Source organism: Nansenia antarctica, assembly GCF_963989245.1.
Source record: "Nansenia antarctica genome assembly, chromosome: 3".
NCBI classification, from domain to species: Eukaryota; Metazoa; Chordata; class Actinopteri; order Argentiniformes; family Microstomatidae; genus Nansenia; species Nansenia antarctica.
The window spans coordinates 63,971,068-63,983,760 of NC_137688.1; positions in this window are offsets into that span (position 1 = coordinate 63,971,068).

Here is a 12,693-nt window from a genome sequence, read left to right on the forward strand (position 1 = left end):
ACAAATATATTCATACATACATACATACATACATATATACATAGATACATACATATATACATACATATACATACACGAACAAATTATAATAATAAAATGTAGAAATAATTGGGGGGGGAAATAATATCATAAGGAATTCTGCTAGGTTGTATAAATGATGTAGTAGGAGATTGCTGCTTACATAAGTCATATTCAGGCGTCAGATCATGAGCTACAATATATTCATAGGTAAGTTAGTGTCCGTTTTATTTGGAAATGTCATGGTCTCAGAGGCCAAGGCAGACAACAAACTGCTTGGTTACAAAAGCATCAGTCTGTAGGAAGTGCTGTCAGGTTCTCAAAATATGTAATGAACGGTTGCCAGTGCAAGTAGAATTTTTTTGTTGAACCTCTAAGCGTGAACTTAATCTTTTCTAACTTTAGGAAGTGCATTATGTCTGTAAGCCACATGGCTATTGAAGGAGGAGTTGGAGATTTCCATCCTAGTAAAATTCTACGCCTTGCCAGCAGTGTAGTAAATGCTACTATATTAGAATCTTTGGTGGTTAGGAGACTGAAATCTTGTGGAACTCCAAATATGGCTATCTGGGGTGAGGGTTCGAGATTAACAGAAAAAACCTCTGTCAGTATCTTAAAGATAGTAGTCCAGAAGGTTACCAGCCTAGGGCATGACCAAAACATATGGGTAAGATTGGCTGGGGATAAAGCACATCGTTCACACTTGTCCTCTACATCAGGATATATTGCTGCGAGTTTAGATTTGCAAAAGTGAAGCCTATGGAAGACTTTGAATTGAATAAGGCCTAATCTGGCACAAGAGGTTGAGGTGTTAATGCGGTCTATCGCTCCATCCCACCACTCGTCAGTGAAGTTTACATTGAGTTCAGTTTCCCATTTGTTCCTATTTTTGGTTAGAGAGTGTGTGTCGAGACAAGTGAGAGAGTGGTATATATTTGAGATAAGGCCTTTTTGACCTGGTGTGAACGCCATAAGATTTTCCCAGGGTTGGTTGTGTGGCATTTCGGGGTAAGAGGGGTATTGGGTTTTCACAAAGTCTCTGACCTGAAAATAACGAAAGAGATTACTCCGGGGCAAGTTATATTTAGTGCATATCATCTCGAAACTACAAAAAATGTTATTCTCAAAGAGGTTCGAAAAGTTTGTAAGGCCTCTGTCCTTCCAGAGCAAGAAGGCGGAATCCAAAGTGGAGGGAGGGAATAGATGATTTTTATTTATAGGACCATTAATGGAGCTGTCTGCAAACTTAAAGTGGAGACGAAACTGGGCCCAAATCTTAAGGGTAGCTAACACCACTGGGTTGCAGGTAAATTTGGAGAGGGATATAGGCAATTTAGAGTAAATCATTGCAGGAGGGGAGGATATATAGCAAGATTCAGCTTCCAGCAAGCACCAGTCTGTCAAAGGAGAGTGAAGCCAGTAATTTATCTTTTGAATATTGGCAGCCCAGTAATAGTAAATGAAATTAGGCAAAGCCAAGCCACCATTGTCACGGCCTCTTTGCAATGTGTGTTTTTTAATCCTGGGCTGTTTGCCTTGCCAAATGAATGTGGAGATGATTTTATCAAGAGATTTAAAGAATGATTTGGGCAGGAATAATGGGATGCACTGGAAGAGGTATGAGAATTTAGGGAGTATCGTCATCTTTATTGACTGTATCCTGCCTACTAGGGACAGAGGCAGACTGCCCCATCTTTGGAGATCTGATTTTACCTGATCAAGTAGGGGGGAGAAATTGGCAGAAAAGAGAGAGGGGAATGAGTTTGTTATCTGTATACCAAGATATTTAAAGCCTTGAGCTGAGATATTAAATGGTAGTTCGGCTTGTGTGATTTGTTTAGCACTATTGTTGATAGGATAGAATTCACTTTTTCTATAGTTCAGTTTGTACCCGGAAAAACCGCCAAAGCTCTGAAGGATTGAGAGTATATGGGGGACAGCAGAGACAGGGTTAGATATGTATATAAGTAAATCGTCTGCGTATAGAGAGACCCTGTATTCTGCATCCCCACGTAACACACCTCGGAAGAGCTGTGAGGTCCTGAGGGAGATGGAGAGTGGCTCAATTGCTAGCGCATATAGAAGTGGAGACAGGGGGCACCCTTGCCTTGTTCCTCGTGCTAAGGGGAAATAGGCGGACCTAAAGTTGTTGGTGCAAATGCTAGCTTTGGGGGAGGTGTACAGTAATTGAATCCAAGAGATAAATGTATTGCCAAAACCAAATCTTTTGAGTAGCGCAAATAGATATCCCCATTCCACTCTATCAAAAGCCTTTTCAGCATCAAGAGCAATAGCCGCCTCCGCAGGACTCGAAGATGATGGAGAATGTATTATATTTAAGAGCTTCCTAACATTCGAGAAAGAGTGGCGTTTCTGAATAAAACCGGTTTGTTCTTCTGAAATAATATTAGGTAAGATTTTTTCTAGTCTAGCGGAAAGGGTCTTTGTTAGTATTTTACTGTCTACATTTAGGAGGGATATAGGTCTATAGGATCCACAGTCAGTTGGGTCTTTATCTTTTTTAAGAATAAGGGAAATAGTAGCTTGTGTCAGAGTGGGGGGAAGGGAGCCGTTCGCTAGAGATTCATTATACATGTCGAGTAGAAGAGGGGAAAGCTTGGTATTGAAGGTCTTATAAAATTCTGCAGGGTAGCCATCAGGGCCAGGGGTTTTGTTATTTTGCATTAGTTTAATTGATTTAGTAAGATCATCTATGTCAAGAGATTTGTCCATATTCTCTGCGTCAGCCAGATTAACATTAGGGATGTCGAGATTTGATAGAAAGGTTATCATATTAGACGTATCAGCTGGAAATTCTGATTTATATAGGGAGGAATAGAAAGTGACAAACGTTTCATTTATACTAGAGGGAGTAGATTGGAGAGTGCCCAAGCTGTCTTTAACTTGTGGGATAAGCCGAGCAGCTGCTTGTCGTCTCAACTGATGCGCTAGTAGACGGCTAGGTTTGTCCCCATATTCATAGTATGAGGCCTTTGATCTCAACAAGAGTGTTTCAGCTGTGGACGTAGTCAGTAAGTTGGCTTGTGATTGAAGATCAAGTCGTTTCTTACATAGTTCTGGGTCAGGATTAGAAGCCAGATTTTGGTCTATGTCAGAAATAGCCTTACATATGTTATCAAATTTAAGTTGCTTGTCTTTGTTGTACGAAATTGAGTATGAGATTATTTGGCCCCTGAGAAAAGCTTTCAAGGTTTCCCATAGGAGGGAAGCCGAAGTCCCTTCTGTTTTATTTGAAATAATGAATGAGTCAATTGAGTCTGAGATATATTTACAAAAAATCTTATCTGAGAGAAGTAGGGAATTGAATCTCCAAAGAGGTCTTTCTTTCTGACTGATAGAAAATAAATTGATATCAAGGAGCACCGCTGCGTGGTCCGAGATTACTATGGCCGTGTAATCACATGACTCAACAGCTGGCAGGAAAAGTTGGTCAACAAAAAAATAGTCTATGCGGGAGAAAGTGTTATGAGGGTTTGAGAAGAAGGAGAATTTCTTGGCGTGGGGGTTTTTATCTCTCCAAGGATCAACACAGCCATTTGCCTGCATAAATACACTGAAAGCTTTAGACATAGCGGACTGTTGTTGAGTCCTAGGGCTTGATCTATCTAATAGAGGGTTCATCACACAGTTCAGATCGCCTCCTAAAATAAGATGGTGAGTGTTCAAGTGTGGAAGGGACGATAGCAGGTTGCTGGCAAAGCTTGCATCATCCCAGTTGGGAGCGTATACATTTACTAAGAGTACTGGTGTTTGGCAAAGGGTACCCGCCACAACAACATATCTGCCTTTTGTATCTACCCTGACCTCCGAGGACCACAAAATTAAGTCTTTTATTAATTAAAATAGCTACACCTCTCGACCTACTATTGAGGCTCGAGTGAAAGTATTGGCCTACCCAGTTACTACGTAGTCTAACATGATCTGACAGCCGAAGATGAGTTTCCTGCAAAAAGGCTACATCTGCTTTTAGACGTTTTAAGTGTAGAAAAACCTTAGATCTTTTGACTGGACCATTCAAGCCTTTCAAATTCCATGATAGGAACCGAACATTTGAGTATTTATCCTTATTGCCTAAATTGGTCATATTGTGAGTGTAGCAGGTAAGTAATTGTAAGCATCCTTACAGTGAGTGTAATGCCTTTGCAAGGCCTACTTCCATTGAGTCTTGGAGAGCAAATGATTCCTTGTTTAACAAAGCAGATGACAAAACAAAATAGATGGGGTAAAATAGGTATAGAAAGAAAAGAAAGAAAATGAATAAAAAGAGAAACCAAACAATAAAACCTCTGGTGTGAGTAGCACTTTTCTGCAGACAGTCCCTCCCCAGTCCCCAAGTCTTCTTCCCCAAACGAAAAAGACAGCGGGAAAAAACATCCAAAATGTTCCCAGTTAACGCAACTCTTATACATTCTAACCTTAAAGCACTAAGGGTGGCTCCCAGAGTACAAGAAAAACAACAACAAACAACAACAAAAACAAAAAGAAACAGTGTCAATATGATGAATGAATATAGCCCATATCCAGTGTCGCTAAAACAGAGCTGCCGGGGTTCAGAATACATGCAACACACACACACACACACACACACAGCAACACAGCAACACACACACACACACACACACACACACACACACACACAGCAACACATATACACACACACACAGCAACACACACACACAAACAGCAACACACACACACACACACACGCACACACACACAGCAACCCACACACAGACACACACAGCAACACACACACAGCAACACGCACACACACAGCAATAAGCACACACACAGCAAGCAACACACACATACACACACACACACACACACACACATACACACACACACACACACACACACACACACACACACACACACACACCTGCCTATGCATGTATGCACCCGCTGCGTGAATGATATTATGCGCGCGTATAAACGCACGCCCCTTTAGATATGTCACAGACCCCCTCAACGAACCCCAGCTCCTGCTCCGGTGTTATTTTAGTTCTAGGTAGCCTCTCATACAAGAGCCATCCGGCTATAGATGAAAAGTAATAAAGGCGTTTGAACCGTAAGCGTCAATACCGTTAAGCACACGCACACACATTCAATCAAAGAAGGGAGTAGGTCCGTAATACAGCATCACGCAGCGTCAATTCAAACGCATGCACACCAACACACACATATTAGCAATAGGAGAAAGTATACCCGAAATACAGCGCTATGTAACGTCACCTTAAGCATGCGCGCGTATATAAACAGTTAGTCATGGTAAGAAGCAAACCCATAATACAGCGCTATGTAACTATGTAATAATAACAGTCAATGAGTTGCGCAATCCCTGAAATTAGCTCAGAGTTAGCTGGATAATGACCTGGGGACTGTTTACTCACGTTATCATCATCCTATGAAGCCTATGTCTGAACGGTTTTCAGTGATTAATTAAACTGGTCCGTGTATAAAGTGTTCAATCGAATCAGGCATATAAGTTCGGTTATAGGTCCAATTGTCCTCTCATAGTATCGCAGTTCAAAAAAGCGATGCAGCCTCCCGGTGAAAAATAAGCACAGTATAAACAAAACATAGAGCTAGCCAGCCCCGGTGGCTTATGATCAGGGTCATATAAATTCAAACCTTCGTGGGTTGTCAACAGTTCACGGTAACGTTATTACGGGGCAAAAAGAAAGATGGTTAATGCTATATAGAAGTTAGTTAGGCTAAGCATAGCTTTAACTTTATACTAGCAGTCATGAAGGTAATCGTTTCCTCTTGGTGTGTCAGCTACAGAATAGTTTATGCTCACCGCATATGGCCATATACTAGTCAGCATCCCCGCCACCATCCACTCCAGCAACGCGTTGGTTATAAAACCGTTGTGCTTCTGGGGCAGTCTTGAAGTCGTAGATTTTGTCCTTGAAGTCCACTTTTAGAAGAGCAGGATAAATTAGACGGAACTTGACCTTCTTCTCGTAGAGCAGTGATTTCACTCGGGCGAATGATGCACGCTGCTTGGATGTGTTGATGCTGTAGTCTGGGAAGAATGGTACTTTACGTCCACGCCATACAAGCTGATTACGATCGCATCTCAGAGCCCGGGCTTTGTCCTGGTAGTAATGGAAACGGACAATCATCACTCTGGGTTGTCCAGTGGGTCCAGGGCGTACTTGGCCAATCCGATGTGCACGGTCCAGCACGGGGGGAGTTGGATATACATCTTTGCAGACCTCTGTAAAGAACTCAGCCATGAACTTAACAGTGTCCGTTCCCTCCGCGTTCTCTGGAATATTGATGACTCGTAGGTTGCACCTGCGGGACCGATTTTCAATGTCCTCCGCACGGCTAGCGAGAGCTTCATTCTCGGAGCTAAGTCGTTCACAGGTCTTTTCCAGGGCTATAGTCGTGTCACTGTATCCGTTGAGCGCCCTTTCTAATTCAGCAATGCGTTTACCATGGTCAAGGGTGGTTGATTGCACAGCATCTAAAGACTCTTTGAGTGGAGAGAGGGCGCTTTCGATCAATCCCTTAATCATGTCCTTCATGTCCGTGACTAGCATTAAGCGGAGATTTTGTAGGTCGGTAGGCAGGTTCGCTGAGGCTTCAGCCGCCATATTAGCTACTTCGCTAGCGTCTTCTGTTAGCTGTTGAGGTGTAGATGGTCGTGTGCCCCTTTTGGTGCGTTTGTTGGGCATATCCTCGAGACAAGTTGTACACCTGAACTTTTTCTAATTATTTTTCTTAAAAATATGTTTAAGTGATCACGATAGTTGAGATTTAAAATATGAAATACTGGGAGCCACCCTCCAAGCGTCTACCTCCTTTCACATCGTAACCGGAACCTGTATTGTTGTATTTTAATTGTATTGTCGTATTTTCATTGTACTGTTAAGCACCATGTATTGCATTTTTGCATGGAAGGTGCTATATAAATAAAGTTTGAGGGTTTGGATTCTGAAGATGTTAACATCATAGTAAAGCCTGTTCATTCAACTTGGTCTCTGATAGGTAGAAGTAGAAGGTAGAAGCTAGGCTAGGTAGAAGTTTTATCATCCAATCCTCTCACAGCTCCTCAAGGGATTGAGTGAGGCATAACAACATATCACTGGGCCTACTACAATTATACAGCTGTGGCCTTGTCTTGTCAGATGTATGCTAAGCTTAACTGTATTGCTGCACTGTTAAACATTGCTACACTTTCCTTGAATATGATGCTACTTCTTCTGATGTTTTTCTTGTTTAGAACATAATTAATGTTATATAACATTTATGTTTAGACAGTATTAGTATAGTTGTTGAAGTTCTTTATTTATCCCTGAGGGGAAATTACTTTCTAACAGCAGCAAGATTTAAAAGAGTATGGGGGATAAAAAGAGACATAATAGATGATGAATAAAAATAGGGAATAAATAGAATGGAAATAGGGAATAAATAGAGTGGACACAACAGTACGGTACAGACTAAAAGAGAAATACAGCTACGCTTATTAAGAACATTGTAGCATTGTAGCTGAACAACAACAACAACATTTGCAGTCAGTGTGAGTCCAGTCCAGTAGAGTCAGAATAAGTTCTCTATAGTCCATGAACACAGTGCTCTTCAGTCCATCTGGCCATCGTGGGCCTCATGAACCACCGTGCCGCCTGGAGGAGTCACCACAGCTGGCAGCGTTATATGTAAGCAATTTACCATGAGAGGAAGGGGGTTGTGGAGACATTTACCACTGGTACAGGGTTGTGGCACGAGGCATCCGCCCTCGAATGGTAAATTGCTTTTCTACAGCTACCACATAATATTTTTTTTAAAAAGACACAGTTTTAACATTCAATTCATGTATTTACAGTCATTAATCATTTCAGAATACGTATATCCTTCCGAAACACAGAATATAGTCCCATAAACAAGATCAACCATTGCATTGTAGGTCAGCACAGGTGTTCTTAATCAGATTGATTGGGAGGTGCATTGATACTGGAAATGCGGTCTGAACTGAAGGTTGTTGGGGTATTTACCACTGTTGCTAGCCAATCAGAATCCAGTATCCAAACTTGCTGTTGTAGAAAGCTTAATGACTGATGAAATGAAGGAGTGACTGAGGCTCCGTCCACACCAATACGTTTTTTTGATAAACGTTTTTCGTATATAAAAATATTACCGTCCACACCAGCATGTTTAAACGCAATATAAACGCTGTCATTGAGCATTCCACACCAGTAGTCGGCAATATAATTTTATCCCCATAGCCCCGCTGGCCAATCAGACGCCTCTGTCTCTCAATGTTCTCGATCATTAACTGTGCATTTATCTGTAAACAGGTTAAAAGTCAAGTTAACAGTGAAAGAACTTTGTTCACATCCATTTTCCTCGCTTGTGTAGCCTCGACCACCGTTGCCTGTTGTAAACAAAGTAGTTACTGGTGCCAGGATATGACGTTGGAGGGAACAGCAAACAGCTGCAGTGCGCATGATCATAGAAATCTACGCGCATGATGACGTGACGAATACAAAAAGCTCCATCTATCTCGTCCACACGTCAAAAATATACAGCGAATATACAGCGTTTTTAAAAAAATCTTCACTCTGGCAGGCGTTTTTAAACATCTTCGTTTTCAGGGGGCAAAAACTCGTTTGCATCTGGACGAACCCCCCAAAACGAATATAAAAATCCACGTTTATCAAAAAAACGTATAGGTGTGGACAGGGCCTGAAGCGCTCCTTCGAGCACCGTGGCAGTATGAGGCGGCCGCTGAAAGTGTTTTTTAGGTTGATCACCTCCTCATGCAGGGGGTGGGATGGGTTCGCCAGGATGTTACAGATCTTGGACTTCATCCTCCTCTCCGCCACCTCCTCCAAGCTGTCCAGACGCACTCCTACAACAGAGGCCGCCTTCCTGATCAACTTATTTCATTTGTTGACATCACTGTTTCATAAAACATGCGCAGCAGTCTGCTACAGACCTCAATGGATCTGAGCCGACCTCAGAAAGTACAGCCTGCTTTGCCCCTTCCTTTAGAGGGCACCACAGTTATCAGTCCAGTCCAGTTTGTTGTTGAGGTGCACCCCCAGGAACTTATAGGACTCAAACCACCCCCCCACTCCCTTGATGGTGATGGGAGTAGGTGACTTCCCCTTCCTTCAGAAGTCAACCACCAGCTCTTTTGTTTTGCTGATTTCAGCTGCAGGTGGTTGTTATGACAACCAGCCGACGAACTCAGCCACCAGACTCCTGCACTCGTCCTCACTGTCTCCGGTGATGCAGCTAACGATGGACGAGTCGTCAGAGAACTTCTGCAGATGTGTGGATGAAGTCAGAGTTGAATCTGAAGTCGAGGACGTAGAGTGTGGAGAGGAACGGAGAGAGGACAGTTCCCTGGGGTGCGCCCGTGTTGCACCCCAGTGTGTCTGAGTGTTGTAGCAGTCTCTAGGCACAGAGGGAGGTCGACACAGAGGAACAGTACAGAATATGTGTTTATTTAGTCCAGCACAGCTCAGCACCGTCACTGACGTGCTGAGCGAGTCTTTCCCCCCCCCCCGCTGCTTCTCCCTTGCGGTACCCGCACCCGCTGTTCTCGACCCGGGGCATAGGGTAGGCATCGAATTTAGACACCGCGTTCACCCGTCTATAGTCCACACAGAACCGTACAGACCCATCGCGCTTTGTCACCAGCACGATGGGGCTGCACCAGTCGCTGTGCGACTCCTCGACCACGCCCAGTTTTAGCATAGAGTCTAATTCCCGGCTCACCACGTCTCGTTTGTGAGCCGGCAGCCTGTATGGCCGCGTATGTACCGTAACACCCGGTTGCGTAACTATCTGATGCTCTATGAGGCGAGTATGACCGGGTATAGGGGAGAACACATCTCCGAACCTATGTTGCAATCGATCAACGTCCGCCCGCTGGTTCGCCAAGAGATGGTCCCCTAAGCAGGCCGGGGCGCTAGTACTCGTTTTTGGGACCTCCGGCCCGAACTCATCCTTCTCGGGAAGTAGCGTCACCAGGGAAACAGGGACCACAATTCAATTGGGAATCAAGGACCCCAATTGAAATAAGCCAGTGGCTTTCTTGGGTTTTTATCCTGTTAGTTGACCTTGTATGTAATATGTACTTTCATGTACCTACTTCTGCAAATCTTCTAATAAAGTTTTCAATCAATCAATCAATCAAACGTCGTTCCATTTTTTCAAGAGATGAATGTGGTATATTTGCGTGCAATCCCCTCTATCCGACCGCACTACTTCGTAGTCTACATCCCCAATTCGCCGTGTGACCACGAACGGCCCTTGCCACTTGGCGAGTAATTTAGAGCTAGACGTGGGCAGTAATACGAGGACTTTGTCTCCCGGTGCGAAATTGCGTAGTCTAGTCCCTCTGTCGTACAGACGTTTTTGACGCCCCTGGGCCTCGAGCAAATGCTCCCGTGACATAACCCCCAGTGCGTGGAGCTTTGCTCGTAGGTCCAGGACGTATTGTATTTCATTCTTACTGTCACTAGACCCTTCCTCCCAGCTTTCTTTAATCAGGTCTAGGACGCCCCGTGGCTTGCGCCCGTATAGGAGCTCAAAGGGGGAAAACCCCGTGGAAGCCTGGGGTACTTCCCGCACTGCGAACAACAGAGGGTCTAACCACTTATGCCAATTACGACTATCTTCGTGAATTAACTTACGGATCATTGACTTAAGCGTCCGATTGAACCGCTCACACAGCCCGTCGGTGGCCGGGTGATATACGCTCGTTCGGACCGCCTTAATGTCTAACAACCCGTAGAGTTCCCTAAGTGTTCGTGACATAAAGTTAGTGCCTTGGTCGGTGAGGATCTCTTTCGGGATCCCCACCCGGGAGATGACCTGGAATAACGCCTGTGCTACACTCTTTGCAGAGTGATATGATGCGTTTTGTGTAGCTATGTGCAAATGCTGGGTGTCTATCGAATATAGCAATACTCATGGTTTGACCTTAAGCATACTTTAAGTGTGTCCACAATACAGGACATAAACTGGCCACTCTTAGTGAACATGATTTGCTGTAACTGGACCTGAGCCAAATATAGAGACCACAGCTAGTGGGGACCAGCATAGAACCTGGGTCAATAGGTCAGTATATTTAGGACCAGCCAGTCAGCTGACCAGGGTCAGGTAGCTGGGTTGTCAGGACAATCAGCCACTTTTGGGAGATGGGGACTTCTCGTCAACAACCCTACCTAGACTCAACGGAGCCCTGTCTTTGGGAATGATTTGCATGACAAACAGCTGGCTGCTTGATCAGCAACTTTTGCCTATATCAAGCCACTGTAAGATGTCATTCGGGGCGGGTCTCTCCTCCTTGCTTGCCGTGTGTTGAGAGGCTGCCCAGCGCTGTGGAATAAACTTCTATCTTAAATTGTCTACTTGAGCAAACCTATTAATTAATTGCATCTCGGCCTGCCGCCCTTCATCTGAACATTCACCCACTATCAATTGGCGTTTAACGAACAGGATCCTAGATTCAGCGAGACAGGTAAGGCAGATAAACACAGTGTGGTTGTGTGCTTAACCTGAATTGTTGTTCTAGAGGGAAAAACCTGTAATTTTTTTCCTTGAATGAAGGAAAGGGGATGAATTTGATGATGGGGGGGCCAATGATTAAATTTGACTACATATTGAAGGTTGAGTATTGATGTGTACATAAAGGTCATTTATTCACATATAGGATAATGCGTTATAAAAGGACAGAGCTGCTAGGTGTCACTCTGGAAGAGATATACTGATACTGGATATTGATTAATTCATAGAAGAATTGATTAAACGGAATTGGGCATTCCGTGGGTTTTTATTTGTTTATCTGTAAAGTACAGACATGTGTTTATCTGTAAGGTACAGAAATGAGGTATTTGACAGGAAATAAGGTGAACTGCAGAGCACGCTTGAGTCAATTGAAACTATGAAGTAGAATGTTGATTAAGATGGTTAAATGAATAAGGTATTGACACGCAAGTGGTTATGGTATGTAATTGGAAGTGTGATTTAAAGAAAGTGTTTATAAGTGGTCTAGTAATGTGGGTATATTAAACAGGATAATGAAAGATATAGGTCAGCGGTAAAAAGACAGTTGTAGGACGAGAAGAAGTTGAACGGATACGGCATTTGTGTTAATGTTAAAGCGCAACAGATTTGAGTGACAAGATTGATTTATTGAGACAGGAGAGAACAGATGAGACGTGGATTTAAATGACCTTGATGAAACGCAATACAACAGACTGAATTAAAGTATATAGTAATAAAGTAATCAACACGAATTGGGTAACTATAAAGCTCTAACGAGACAATTTAGATAAAAGAATTCCTTTTTACTAACATTGTGTGCAGTGTAATTAATCAAACATGTGGAATCAAATGTCTAGGACGGCAAATTGTGAGAAACGGATTATTAAGTACAAGTCGGTTAGGGACTTGCCACGAGGGGAAAAGAAAGCTATTAAGAAACTATTGGAAATTGATCCACACATAATTGATATTCCGATAAAATACACTGATACAGTGACACCAAAAGGATGGATTTTACTTAAATTAGGACCATTCTATGCAGAACCATTTCTAACAAAGATTGCGGAATGGAGTGACGATAATTTCCCAAGTATCGGGAGTTTTGAAAAGAATAAACTAAAGATTATTGACGAATATTTG